Below are 15,671 nucleotides of genomic sequence, written 5' to 3'. Positions count from 1 at the left end.
GTCAGAACAATGGCAAGATTAATGGCGTTCACCATTACCACTTGGAATAATGGCGCAATGTCTCCAGAGGACGATGGCAAAGGTTGGTGGTTTGTTAAATTGCTGAACGAGATAGCTTGCTGTGTAGGAAGGAGCTGCAGATGCTGGTTTACACTGAGGACAGGCACAAAATGCTGGAGTAACTCAGCGGGACAGGCAGCATCTCTGGATAGAAGGAATGGGAGACGTTTCAGGTCGACACCCTTCTTCAGATTGAGAGTCTGACAGACTGGCTCTCAATATCAGTAAGACCAATGAACTGATTGTGGACTTTGGAAGAGGAAGGATGAGGACCCACAATCCTGTTTATATCAACGGGATGAAGGTGGAGAGTCAAAAACCTCAAATACCTGGGCGTACATGTTTCCAATGATCTTTCCTGGACCCAGCACACTGATACTGAGAAGATTACAGAGATTTGGTATGTCAGAGAGGACTCTCTTGAATTTCTACGGGTGCACAGTAGAGAGCATGCTGACTGGTTGCATCATGGCCTGGTTCAACAACTTGAATGCCCAGGAGTGAAGAAGCCTGCAAAAAGGTGGTGAACACTACCCGGTCCATCACCGCTCTGACCTCCCCAACATCAAAGGGATTTACCGGAGTCGCTGCCTCAAAAAGGCAGCCAGGAGACCTACAACACCCTGGCCACACGCTCATTTCACCACTGCCATCGGGAAGAAGGTACTGGAGCCTGAAAACTGTAGCGTCCAGGTTCAGGAACAGCTGCTTACCTACAACCATTCGGCTATTAAACACTATAATCTCAAATAAGCTCTGAACTACATAGACTATTATTGCTATTATTGCACTATTATTGTTGTTTTGTGTGTGTTTTTGTGTGCATATGTATGTGTATGTGTATATGTATATGTGTATGTATATGTGTATGTATATGTACATGTATATGTATATGTGTATATATATATATATATGTATATGTATATATATGTATATATATATATATATGTGTGTGTGTGTGTATTTGTTAGTATGTGTATTTATACACACACTGAACTTTTTTTGTCTCGTTTATCATATTGTTTACAGTGTACTATGTTTAATATTCTGTTGTGCTGCCGCAAGTAAGAATCTCATTGTCAAACACTCTTGACTCTCTCTCTCTCTCTCTCTTGACTTGAGTCTGCTGTGTGGCTCAGTAAGGAAATGCATCAATGGACATGAGGTTTGTGCGGTAGGAACAAAATAAACTCATCACCACAGGTCAGGATTTATTTTTTATAACTGTAGCTTTTGAATGATGTGGTGAATATTAATAGCTGCTAGATAAATTCTCTGGCACTGATAACTCACTGTGCAACTTGTAACTTGTGTCCCTTCAAAAATGTTGTTGAGATTTTAATTATTTCCAGCTGGCCTCTTTTTCTCCCTCATAATCCAGCCTTTCATTCCCTTTCGCTTTGTCTCTCTACACCGGGTGCGATAGTCACTCCACTTCAACAGGCTTCCCACCGGGATGGTGCTAATCTGCAGGATGAAAGGAGAAATGGTGAGCCTTCAGCACCTCCACTCCAGAAGCACAGTGATTGTTACTGTACGAGACAATGGTCAGTGTCCGTGCACATTCGATGATTGAGCTCCAATTCATCACTGGCTTCTTCACTGAATGATACAAGAGGATGGAGTCCACTGCAAACGTCCGCTAGACAAAGGTTTCTCTGTCCTCATGTGCTTGGCTGACATGGAGAATCCTTCAATGAGTCTCATATAAAAGATGGATCCTGACCAGCTCATCGATATTCCTGATTCCTGACAGCGAAAACAGGAGAAAAAAAAGTTCTGAGCAGATTCAATCTCGACACCCAAAAACAGTAGAGGGCAAGGCTCCTAAGCACTTCCCCACATCACCGATTGCCCCATGTGTGGCAGAGTTTGTGGATCGTGAATAAGACCCTTGCTCCACCTCACAGCAGCTAGACTTGTACTGGAGTCAACTTATCCTCCAAACTGAAGGAGAGCGTATGAAAATCACAAACACTCGCTCTAATTCACACTTTCTTTTCAGTCTTTGCACTATTCCTTTCAAAGTCTTCCAATCTGATCATTTAGGAGCTACACGCGGTCTCCGGTGGGGAAGAGCCGATCCTGGACTTACCTTGACTTTGACTTTGTCCCTTATCATCTGGACGCCCGCAGCAACGGCTGCGGAGGTGGAGGTCCCGACCACGGGGGGAAAATGGAGGAGGTCTGACCAAGCTCTGTGCCTTCCACCAGTGATGAATGCTGTGGGGGATGTTTGTGTAAAATGTTTATTGTGGTTGTGTGTTCTTTATTACTGTATCGCTGCTGGCAACCCAATTACCACCGACCCTGGTTGTGTGGCAAATAAAATTCTTTCTTTCTATCTATCTATCTATCTATCTATCTATCTATCTATCTATCTATCTATCTATCTATCTATCTATCTATCTATCTATCTATCTATCTATTGCACTCAGCTCCCACTACTGCACAATCAAGAATGAAAAGGATCGAAACAAGTCTAATTTATGGGTGAGGGCAAAGCATTACTTTCCTGTAGCATCTTCTGACCCTAGACGGCCTGTCCCACTTACGTGATTTTTTTCAGCAACTGCCGGCACCCATCATAGTCGCAGCAGATCGCCGAAAATCCAGCGGTGACCAGAAAAAGGTACGACTCTTTGGGCGACTACTCATGACCATACAGGCATCACCCCGCGACATGTCACCTGTCTGGTCGCGAGTAGTACCTTTTTCTGGTTGTCGCTGGATTTTCAACGTTGAATATGTTCGGCGACCTGCTGCGACTATGACGGGTGCCGGCAGTCGCCAAAAATATCTCATAAGTGGGACATGCCCTTATCTCTTTTTGTGGTTGTGATTGAGGGAATAGTCGTGGCTTGAGTTCCAAGAGGTGCCCTTCTGCATGTCCTCCGTCCACCCTGGCAAGTGAATGCAGCCTCAGTTTAACCTTTTGGGCAAGTGTGTAGCACCACCTTGAGTGTCAGCCGGGATCACAAGCTGTGCCGTCTCTGTGGAGTTTGCACGTTTTTCCATATAGATGTGCTTGTATTTTCAACTGTAAATCACCCCGAATAGAGGTCGGTGGCAGTTGAATTGAGGGAGTTGATGGTCATCTGAAAGAGAATAGGTCGCAAGTAAGAAGTGGGGAGATGGAGTTGATGGGTTGTACAGAGAGCTGGGATTGGCTTGAGGGCCCAATGGGCATCTTCCATGTCTTGTGAAGATATGTTGGCCAGGCCAGTGAAAATTACCAGCAAATCCACTGAAACATGTTGGTAAATCCATCATAACAAGTAAAGTTGAACAAAGCCAGCACTGGACATTTGGACATTTGCTGATTTCAGGCACAAAGGTGGCACGGTGATGCAGCGGTTAAGTTGCTGCCTTACAGCGCCAGAGACCCGAGTTCAATCCTAACTGTTGGAGCTGTCTGTACGGAGTTTGTACGTTCTTCCCGTGACCTGCGTAGATTTTTTTCCGGGTGCTCTGGTTTCCTCTCACACTCCACAGACATACAGGTCTGTACGTTAATTGGCTTGGTAAAATTGTAAATTGTCCCTAATGTGTGTAGGTTAGTGTCAATGTGCGGGAACGCTGGTCGGCCTGGACTCAGTGGGCTCTGTATCTCTCAACTTAGCTAAACAGTAGGAGGTTTTCTTTTCCTGATATTTCCATCAGTTGCCCCTGATGCACAGGTTGGTGGCATTTACTGGCTGGGTGAACCATTCAATGGTGACACATCTCAGTGCGAGTAGTCTACTGTCACTCCATGTCTCGTTAACAGGATCAGTGACTATTTGGGGGGCTAATGAGAAGGGAAAGGTTATTATTAAGACCTAGCACCTTCCCAAGGAAAACCACATTGACAAAATAACTCAATCCGTGGTGGAACTCTATGGACTTAGCTGCATCTATGGGGAAAATGGACAGTTGATGTTTTTCCTTCATTGGTCCAGATGAAAGGTCCCATCCCAAAACATCAACCATCCATTTCCTTCCACAGATGCTGCTTGATTCATTGAGTTCCTCCAGCAGATTGTTGCTCCAGATTCCAGAACCTGCAGAGTCTTGCATGGAGAAAATAAAGGGGCTGTCCCACTTGGGCGACCTAATTGGCGAGTTTAGAGGAATTTGAAAAAATAACATGTTGAAGACCTCCTTCAACGATGTAGGAGACCTCCTTCAACCTCCTTCGACTCTGTTGAAGACTACCTTCGACTACCTTCGATTACCTACGACTAACATCTCGACTTACTACGACCTACTACGACTAAACCTACGAGTAAAAAAAGTATCGATTTTTTCCACGGCGACCTTTTTGTACTTGTGGCCATTTTTTAACATATTGAAAAAAACGCCGCGACCTAGCTGACACCACTCTCGGGCATGAAGGAGAGTTACGAAGACCTCCTATGACCTCATGTCGACAATGCTGCGAGTATGAGTCGTGGGCAAACTCGCCAAACTCGCGGATTAAGTCGTCCAAGTGGGACAGGCCCTTAACTCAGCACATTTCAAAAGGTTTTAATAACCCTCAGCTGAGCACATAGGATGGAATGTTTCTGGCTTTGATAATGCAGGTGGCATTACCTCCATTCTACCGTGTTGCTGCCTATGCACCATTTTTTTAAACTGCATTTTCCCTGTAGCTATAACACTATATTCTCTCTTTTGTACCTTCTGATGTGCTCATGCATGGAATGGTTTTTGCAGGAAGGAACTGCAGATGCTGGCTTACACCGAAGATAGACACAAAAGGCTGGAGTAACTCAGCGGGACAGACAGCATCTCTGGAGAGAAGGAATGGGTGACGTTTCAGGTCTGAAGAAGGGTTTCGACCCGAAACATCACCCATTCCTACTCTCCAGAGACGCTGCCTGTGTTACTCCAGCATTTTGTGTCCATCCATGGTATGAAGTGCCTGGATAGAATGCAAAATAAAGTATTTCACTGTATGTCGGTAAACGTGATAACAATAATCCAATACCATGCCAATATCAATACCCTAACAGTCCCATACTAAAGCAGTGTGCAGTTGTTTAGTATCTTTTAGTCTTTGCCGTGGGAATGTAAAGATTAGTTTGAGGCTCTTACATTGAACTGGATGGCTAAATACAGCTATCTAACCTGCTGCAAGCTCGTACAACATGCAATTGTGAGAATGCTTCTTTGTGGAAGGATACAATGACAAGAAAGAGTGTTCTTGCATGGGATACCTGACTGGCATGAGTCCCTGTGCAGTCTGGCAACTGGCACAATCCCAAGGCTCGCTCTGCTTTGCATCGGAAATGGTTTGACGGCCTGGACCAGCCCTGAGACAGCTGCCTTGTGTTGCGTCTCTGTCAGGGCCGGCCATTGAGCTCCTGACAGCAGACAAGCCGGAGTTCAGGAAGCCGACTTTTGTTCTTATGTTCGGCACGTCGATCAGGAGCTTCTTTGTCAGGGTAGAGTGTCACGGTGGGAACTGGTGAGTGGGAATGAGTCTCTCGTCTGGTCCAGGGGCAATCCTTCCCATTGCCTCCTACAATGCTGAACCTTTGAAGCAAGGCTCAGTGGAGAGGCTGCGGCTTTGACTTGTTTTGCTGAGGTTATGAGAGCGTAACAAGGGCCAAATCTCCCGTCAATCGTGGCGAGCCTGACAGGCAGCTCTCTCTGGCAACCAACAATCTGTTTGTTCCTCGAATCTCCCTGGGGTATCTGGTATTCACTCAGCAAACCCTGCATTTTACTTCCTTGACAGGCTAATCTGATCAGATGAATTTAATACCAACGTCGGGTCATGGAAATTCTCGCAGCGCATCAAGAGATTAAACTAAAAGAAGTGAATTCTATTTCCAGTCCACTGGTGTACGGTGGTTTTGCATGGGTAAGGTTCACTGCATCATTCCACTCAGCTTGCTGTGAGCGCTCCTCCCACACCCATGGGCTCCATCACTCAGGATAACTAGTGCAGAAATGTCATGGGAAAAGCATCACCTCCAACTCTCAGACTGGTCCGAGCCCGACCCATCAACTCAGCATCCCTGGCGAAGACCATCAAAGCTGCAGCAGGAGTTATGGTAGCTCCACGCAACCTTAACGCATCCTGAGCACAGAGGATGAATATGTGTTGGGAGGGACTGCAGTTGCTGGTTTAAACCGAAGACAGACACGAAAAACTGGAGTAACTCATCGGGAGAGGCGGCATCTCTGGAGAGAAGGAATGGGTGGCGTTTCGGGACGAGACCTTTCTTCAGGTTCTGCATGTCCCACTGAGTTACTCCAGCCTTGTGTGTCTAACAGAGGATGAATAATTATTTTCAGGGTCTTTGAATCTGAAGGTTATGGGTTGAAGTGGGTGTCAGAAATCCCATGGGAAGAGCAGCTGAGTTCGCCCAACATTCCTCCCTCAACCAACACTGAAACCAAGAATGGCCTTTGGCCTGGTGTGTTAATCCTGTTTCTATTCCTACTCGTGCTGCCTGACCTGTTGAATGCCTTCTGCTGTTATTATGTCATTACTCATTCTCTTGTTTTATTGATCTGTGAATATTAACCTTGTCACAGGTCTTCCACCAGTTCACCACTCCCCCATGCAAGTGTAAATATTCAATATTGTATTGTTTTCTGTTGGATACATTTAGTTTGCTATTCCCCTCTCAGTGCATCTCTGGAGAATATGGTTGGGGGACATTTCAGGTCGGGACCCTTCCTCAGACTGATGTTTAGGGTCGAGTCCCTTCTTCAGACTAATGCACTAAATGCACCTCACTTGATCCCTGCCAGTTCCATGATTAGAACCAGACTGGAATTAGGGCTCTATCTTTGAACTCCATGGGCAAAGGCTCAGCTCAAGGGGCGGCACGGTGACCCAGCGGTAGAGCTGCTACCTTACAGCACCAGAGACCCAGGTTCGATCCTAGCTATTGGTACTGTCTGTATGGAGTTTGCAAGTTCTCCCGTGACTGAATGGGTTTTCCCCGGGTGCTCCGGTTTCCTCCCACATTCCAAAGACGGACAAGTCAAGTCAAGTCACTTTTATTTCTATAGCACATTTAAAAAACAACTCACGTTGGCCAAAGTGCTTTACATTGGTGGAGGTACTAACGTTATACAACATTGGTTCATAGATGAAGTACATACATAAGTATATACATATAGCCCTCACTCATAGGATGGCGAGAAAGGGTTTGTAGGTTTGTAGGTTATTGGCTTTGGTAAAAATGGTAAATTGTGAAGGATAATGCTAGTGCATGGGGATCGCTGGTCGTCGCGGACTCGATGGGCCGAAGGACCTGTTTCGACGCTGTATCTCTAAACTAAACTAAACTAAATATACATATTTTAAATAATGTATATTGTCTATCTTATTGGTATATTGTCTGTCTGTGTTATAAATATTACTTGCACATTTGGAGTATGGGGAAACGCAATTTCAATCCAATTTATTTGAATTGACAATAAAGTTTACTTTGAACTTTGAACTTTGAACTAATCACTGCAGCAAGAGACCAGTTATCCATGCAGTGAGGACGACTTATACATTGACAAATAGTAAGAGGGAAGTGAGAAGTATCATGGAGGATGCCGTGTCACCTATCCTTATTGAGCAACAAGTGTTTAAGGCCAAGTTACGGCCAGGTTTAAGGCCAAGACTCTACATTTTTAAGAACTTTGAAATGTGAAAGGATACAAGTGGAAATATCAGATTCAGATTCAGATTCAGATTCAATTTTAATTGTCATTGTCAGTGTACAGTACAACATTTTACTGATCTGTATGCAAAAAAGGAGGTTTAGTTCAGTTTAGTTTATTGCCACATTTACCGAGGTACAGTGTAAAGCTTTTGTTGCGTGCTAACCAGTGAGCAGAAGGACAAACCATGATCACAATGGAGCCATTTACAGTGTGCAGTCACCATAGGGAATAACGTTTAGTGCAGGTAAAGAGTGACAGCCGCCGGGGTCAAAGAATAGCTGTTCCTCGACCTGCTGGTTCGGCAACGGAGAGACCTGTAGCGCCTCCCGGATGGTAGGAGGGTTTCAACAGTCCATGGTTGGGGTGAGAGCAGTCCTTGGCGATGCTGAGCGCCCTCCGCAGACAGCGCTTGCTTTGGACAGACTCAATGGAGGGGAGCGAGGAACCGGTGATGCGTTGGGCAATTTTCACCACCCTCTGCAATGCCTTCCGGTCGGAGACAGAGCAGTTGCCAAATATGGTGACTCTTCTACACTGCCTCAGTGTCATCTACTATTCTCAAACTCTTGTACTTACCTATGATTGTCTTAAGTACGACAACATTTTACTGATCTGTATGCAAAAAAAAGGTTTAGTTTGGGAGTTTCGTTTTCATGCCCCGGGGGTTACCGAGGTACATATGTAAAGCTTTTCCAATTTCCGGTGCGTGCTGTGGCATGGAGCAGAAGGACAGAGAGGTCAAACCATGGGGATCACAATGCGAGCCATTTACAGTGTTCTTGCAGTACACGATAAGGGCGATAACGTTTAGTGCAAGGTAAATCCACCAAAGCCCGATCAAGGATGGTCCGAGGGTCACCAAGAGGTAGATAGTCGTTCAGCAATGCTCTCTGGTTGTGGTATGAGGATTTAGTTGCCTGATATCAGCTGGGAAGAAACTGTCCTTGAATACTGGAGGTGTGCGTTTTCACATTTCTATACCTTTGGCCCGATGGGAGAGGGGAGAAGAGGGAGTGGCCAGGGTGCGACTCGTCCCTTAATTATGGTGCTGGCCTTGCTGAGGCAGCGCAAGGTGTAAATGGAGTCAATGAAAGGGAGGTTAGTGTGTATGTGATGGTCACTGATACTATTGTAATTAAAATGTACAGTTTAGCGATTCATTGCATAAACACAATTAAGTTCCACATTGACTAGCTGTTGATTACACTTTGTCGTATTAATGTCAGTCTATTATCTCTGTTGGTTATTTCTGCAATAAAGCTCACCACCTCCTTAATGTTGTTTATTTAGTTTAGTTCTGCTGAGGCTGTTTCTATTATTAGTACGTACTGCTAAAGCACAGGTTTTGTAAGTGTGTAGGAAGGAACTGCAGATGCTGGTTTATGCTGAAGATAGACACAAAGTGCTGGAGTAACTCAGCGGGACAGGCAGCATCTCTGGAGAGAAGGAATGGGTGACGTTTCGGGTCGTGACCCTTCTTTAGCCCGAGGGTCAGGGGAGAGGGAGGCACAGAGATAAGGAAGTGTAAGGTGTGAAAACGAGACATCAGATAGGACGAAGGTCAAGGCAAATGTAGAATAGATCATTGATAGCTTGGGGATGGTGACAACGAAGGGTACAAAGATAAAATGTAATCAAAGGGACAGTCAGACTGGTCAGAGAACTGTGATGGGGGAGGGATTGAGAAAGAGGGAAAGAAAGGGTTACTTGAAATTGGAGAAGTCGATATTCATACCGCTGGGTTGTAAGCTGCCCTAGCAAAATATGAGGTGCTGTTCCTCCAATTTGCATTGGGCCTCACTCTGACAGTGGAGAAGGCCCAGGACAGAAGGTTCAGTGTGGGAATGGGAGGGGGGTTTAAAGTGTTGAGCAACCGGGAGATCAGGTGGGTCTGGGCAGACTGCTCTGCGGAAAGTGGAAGATAATGCGCTGTATGCGACGGCTGATAGGGTGAAAGGTGAGGACTAGTTTTGCAGAGAGTTTTGTAATTGTGATGTGAATGCACCAGTTTCCCTCGTGTACGTTGCCCCTTTCCTTTGAAATGGACTTGGAGAAACTGCATCATCACTTCATGTTAATTGCTTGCTGTAAACTCTGAAGCTGTTTCAGCCTGAAGAATGTGCACTCCTTGATGTCCAAAGTCGTGCCAAGGGAAGCAGAAGAAGGAAAACTGGTCAGAAACTCAAAGAAGGAAATAGTAAGAGAGATGACTAAAAGAGGGGAATGCGTTGGGAAGGTCAAGGTTCCAAGGTTTTGGGACTAGTTGAAGTCACAACATTGGGAGTGGGGAGGAAGACATGTGCAAGATAATGGAGTCATAGAGTCATGGGGCACAGAAACACAGAGACAGTTTGGTTCAGTTTGACTTTCTGTAAAGATTGTATTTATGTAAAGCATTGTTTGACTTTGGTTGGACAGCATGCAAAACAAAGCTTCTCACTACTTTTTCACATGTGACAATAATAAACGTTAACCAGTAGGAAGGAACTGCAGATGCTGGTTTAAACCGAAGATAGACACAAAAAGCTGTCTGAAGAATGGTCTCGACCCGAAACGTCACTCATTCCTTCTCTCCAGAGATGCTGCCTGTCCTGCTGAGTTACTCCAGCTTTTTGTGTCTATAAACCTAAACCTATCCACTCTTTCCCACAGCACAAATGCTCTGAAATGTATAGAACTTCCTCAGCAGTGAGGCTTGTCAGTGAGTGTTGCCAGAGTCAATCTGTGTCCTTATACACAAATTCACTGTTGTTTGCGATTGTAGAAGCTGATCAGTGATCTCAAGATCAGTGGGTGAGTAGATTCAGCCAGTGAATGGGTGGGTGATCCAGCATCAGGGTAATCTGTAGATAGACACAAAAAGCTGGAGTAACTCAGCGGATCTGACAGCATCGCTGGAGAAAATGAATAGGTGACGTTTCGGGTCGAGACCCTTCTTCAGATTGTAATCTGTGGTGCTCTGATTTGAGATCCAGGACAGTGACTTTCCCCAGTAAGCTAACACGATTAATTTCTTTACATTCACTAAGCTCCAATGGCATTAAGAACCTATGAACATTATAAAACTGGTCCTAAAAACAAAGTGTGCTGCCAATCTTCATCACGATCTTGACCTAAAACGTCTCCCTGGAGATCCAAAGTACAGTACTTCTATATATTTTTTCAGATTTCCAAAGTTTTTTTGTTGGAGTATCGAGCTCTGATAAATTGAAAGTAATTATTCTAATACAGAATAATTAATGAGTCAACTCAGCTGGACAGGCAGAGTGTGAAGAAGGGTCTCGACCTGAAACGTCACCCATCCCTTCACTCCAGAGATGCTGCCTGTCCCATTGGTAGAGTGTTAAATTTGTTCATGATACATGTATTTTATTTCTATTTATTTCTAATGCACACTGAATGGACACTGGTTGAGCAACGTTTTTTTGTTTCCTCTGGGTATGTGAATACTCAGGAAATGACAATAAAGATATACAATACAATACAATACAATTGAGTTACTCCAGCATCTTCGGTTTCAACCAGCATCTGCAGTTCCTCCCTACACATTAATGAGTCAACAATTGATTGGGTGTTAAAGAGCGGTGGACAAACGTGATGAATGTAAAACTTGACCTGGTGCGAATTCCATGATTCCTTTTATTTATACCAAAGTAAAAGTGCGCAAAGGTGCACATTGGGAAGTGGGGGTCAAGGTTCAACAGGCTTGTCAGATTTACACCCAGTTCTTTCTTTCATTGCAGATGTGAAGTTATTTCTGGACTCAAAAGTCTTTTTCTCTAAAGCGCCTACACTTTAAAATAAAGTTTCATTTGAGGAGCTGGAGTGAAGATTCAACAAATTGGTTCATAACTGATATAAGTTATTTTTTCAGTTTTTAGTAGTACCATATTTTAAGTTTTGTTTCATATTTTGTATGAATATAGATTTCTCTAACTTCAAGTAACCCTTGCATTCACTCTCTCTCCATCCCTCCCCCACCCTATTCGTACCAGCCTCAAAGTCGGCTTGTTGAGTCACATTGTGTGTACTCGTTCCTCACCTAGCACACAGCTAATAATGGCCTGTTTCCTTTATCATCATTACTTTTTTTCATATGTTTCATTCATTTGTTCTACATCTCACTACATCACCGTCTATATCTGTTTCCCTTTCCCAGTCTGGAGAATGGTGTTGACCCGTTACATCACCAATTCCTTTTCTCCAGAGATGCTGTCTGACCCGCTGAGTTATTCCAGCCTATTGTGTCCATATTCATATGTCAAGTCCAGTTGTTTCACTCCCTGTCTCGAGGATATGATCAAGGAGGAGCTCATAAGAAGATGGGACTTTGCTGCCCCTTGCTGGCCATGTTGCAGAACTGCAGTGTTATGAATGATGGGGCAGGACCAAGATGTTTGCATTCGGACCTCATACTGTTGAGCATTCATTTTCCAGTGAGCGGTGCAGTGATGGCTCAGTGAGTTTAGGCACTGTCCAGTATAAGACAAAGTCTTAAGGGTCTGTCCCACTTGGGCGACCTAATCCGCGAGTTATGGCGAGTTTGCCCTCAACTCATACTCGCCGCATGAGATCGTAGGAGGTCTTCGTAACTCTCCTTCATACATGGTCTCCTTGTACTCGAGGCCTCAGCTAGGTTGCGGCATTTAAAAAAATGTTAAAAAGTGCCCGTGAGTAAAAAAAGGTTGCCATGGAAAAAATCCATACGTTTTTTACTCGTAGGATAAGTCGTAGTAGGTCGTAGTAGGTCGTAGTAGGTCGACATGTTTGTCGTAGGTAATCGCGGTCCCTTTGCACCTCCAATTTCTGGATTCTCACCCCATTTATAAAATAGTCTACGCCTTTATTCCTACTATCAAAATGCATGACTCCACTTTACTACACTATATTTCATCTGCCACATCTCTGCGCGCTCTCCGAACCCGTCCGACTTTCTGTGGAGTCCCTGCTTTCTCTACACTACCTGCCCCTCCACATATTTTGCATCGTCCGCAAACTTCACCACAAAGCCTTCAACCTCCCCCCCGTCCAAATCATTAATATATAACGTGAAGAGTAGCGGCCCCAGCACCGATCCTTGCGGAACTCCGCTCTTTGCCTTCTGCTATCCAGCCAACCTTCTATCCATGCTAGTATCTGCCCTTTGACACTGTGGGCTCTCATCTTCCTTACCAGCCTCACGTGCGGCACCTTATGAAAGACTTTATGAAAATCTAAGTAAACAATATCTACTGACTCTCCTTTGTCTGTCCTGCTATTTATTTATTCAAAGAATTCCAGATAATTTGCCAAGCAAGACCTCCTTCACAAAGCCATGGTGACTTTAGCCTATTTTATTGTGAACATCTAGGTACTCAGTAACCTCATCCTTTGTAATGGACTCTAAAATCTTACCAACCACCAAAGTCAGGCTATCCAAACTACAGATGCCATTATTCTCACCTGTGCAGCGAGGTAATATTGGCAATTTTCCAATCATCTGGAACTACTCCTAACTCTAGTGATTCTTGAAATATCACTATCAATGCTTCCACAATCTCTAAAGCCACCTCTGTCAGAACCCTAGGGTGCAGTCTGGGCGTGCACATCTCTGAAGATCTTTCCTGGTCCGAGAACACTAATGCAATTATCAAGAAAGCTCATCAGCGCCTCTACTTCCTGAAAAGATTACGGAGAGTCGGTTTGTCAAGGAGGATTCTCTCCAACTTCTACAGGTGCACAGTAGAGAGCATGCTGACCGGTTGCATCATGGCTTGGTTCGGCAATTTGAGCGCCCTGGAGAGGAAAAGACTACAAAAAGTAGTAAATACTGCCCAGTCCATCATCGGCTCTGACCTTCCTTCCATCGAGGGGATTTATCGCAGTCGCTGCCTCAAAAAGGCTGGCAGTATCATCAAAGACCCACACCATCCTGGCCACACACTCATCTCCCTGCTACCTTCAGGTAGAAGGTACAGGTGCCTTAAGACTGCAACAACCAGGTTCAGGAATAGCTACTTCCCCACAGCCATCAGGCTATTAAACCTGGCTCGGCCAAAACTCTGATTATTAATAACCACTTTCTGTTATTTGCACTTTATTAGTTTATTTATTCATGTGTGTATATATTTATATCATGGTATATGGACACACTTATCTGTTTTGTAGTAAATGCCTACTATGTTCTGTGTGCTTAAGCAAAGCAAGAATTTCATTGTCCTATACAGGGACACATGACAATAAACTCACTTGAACTTGAACAGTCCATCTGGCCCAGGTGACATCCGCCTTCAGCCCTTTCAGTTTCACAAGCACCTTCTCTCTGGTAATAGCACCTCCACTAACTTCCACCCCCTGACTCTCTTAAATTTCAGGCACGTTGCTGGTGTCATCCACGGTGAAGACTGATGCAATAAAGTTATTCAACTCCCCTGCCATTTCTTTATTCCCCATTATCACTTCTCCTGCATCATTCGCCAGTGGTCCGAAGTCCACTCTAGCCTCTTTCTTGCTCTATATATAACTGAAGAAACTCTTGAGATCCTCTACATGTGCAGGCATGTACTGAGAAATAGTAAGATTAAAAGAGAACTTATCAGTTCGAAGTTTGATCGTTATTTTCTGAGGAGTACATTGAGGGAATACGTGAAGAACCCCGCCAGGACGCATGAGTGTCATTCTTCAAAGCAGCGGTGTGAAATCACAGATAATTGTAATGACTGAACATAGTAAGATTAGAGAAGAAGATACCAGTTGAGTATATGATCAAGGGTGGGAGCGGAGGGCATGTATTCCCTCAACGTAACTCCTCATAAAATAACGATCAAACTTCGAACTGGTAAGTTCTCGTTTAATCTTACTATTTTACTTTGGAGTCACATGAGTGACCACGTGAAGATTTCAAAGCTCTGTGATTTCATGCCGTGGAAACGGGTCCATGCATCACATCTGCCTTAATGACTGTGGGAGGAATTGTGTTAACATGATTTAGACATTAATCCGACATTGAAATCCATGATAAATTTATTAACACCAAATTATAGCCCCTATTTATTGGGGTGAAATTATATTACAGAACTTAAAATTGTTTCAGCAAACTTCCAGGTTTAATTACTGGTTTATGATAAAATAGTTGGAATGTTTTTTTCTCTTGACCATCCTGCTGGCTTGAGGATTTGGTTCATCGGTACATCCAACTGCATATCTGCCGATGTAGCTACAGCCCTGGTGGAATGAGATTTTAAAATGTTAGTATCCACCCCAGCCTTTATTTGAACCTGTTTCAGCCATCTTGAGATGGTCTGGACCGTCACTTTTTTGTGTGGTTGCTTGTGGCTGATTAGAAGTGCCATCTTATTGCCTCTGATGATTTTCGTGTTCTCCATATATAACAACAAATGTCTTACTATACAGAGACGATCATCTGTCGGGTAAGACCTAAATTCTATATTGAGGCCTGCTAACCCCTGTCTGTTCTGCTTGACTAATTCATAAATATGAAACGTTATATTCCCAGATGAAGAAGTCATGTTGTCCAGTCTTAATTTATGTAACGACTATACCCTTTGTGCCGTGACCAAAGCCATCAGCATGACTGTTTTCAGTGTCAGTCTTTGTAGGGACAGAGCTGTTGCTGGAGAGCAATATTTGAGAGTACCTGGTTCTTAGGGGATTGATATTAAAAATTCCCCTCATAAGTTTTGTTACCAAGGGGTGAGTCCCAACAGAATGATGCTCTGTTCCTTGCCATAGAAATGTTGACAGGGCACTTCTGGCGCAGTTGATGGCACTATAACTGAGTCCCTCGTCATAATGGAGGTCTGCCAGGAATTCCAGAACAGACGGGATGTTCATTGATCTGTAGGTGATGTTTCTGTGACAATATATCTCCCATTTCCTGATATATACCAGATACTGTTTTTTGGTGGACTGTCTGTGGGCCGCTGAAATAATGTTCACTGTTCGGTCTG

Source organism: Leucoraja erinacea, chromosome 24, assembly GCF_028641065.1.
Source record: "Leucoraja erinacea ecotype New England chromosome 24, Leri_hhj_1, whole genome shotgun sequence".
Taxonomy (NCBI): domain Eukaryota; kingdom Metazoa; phylum Chordata; class Chondrichthyes; order Rajiformes; family Rajidae; genus Leucoraja; species Leucoraja erinaceus.
Note: the sequence above shows the minus strand (reverse complement) of the source record.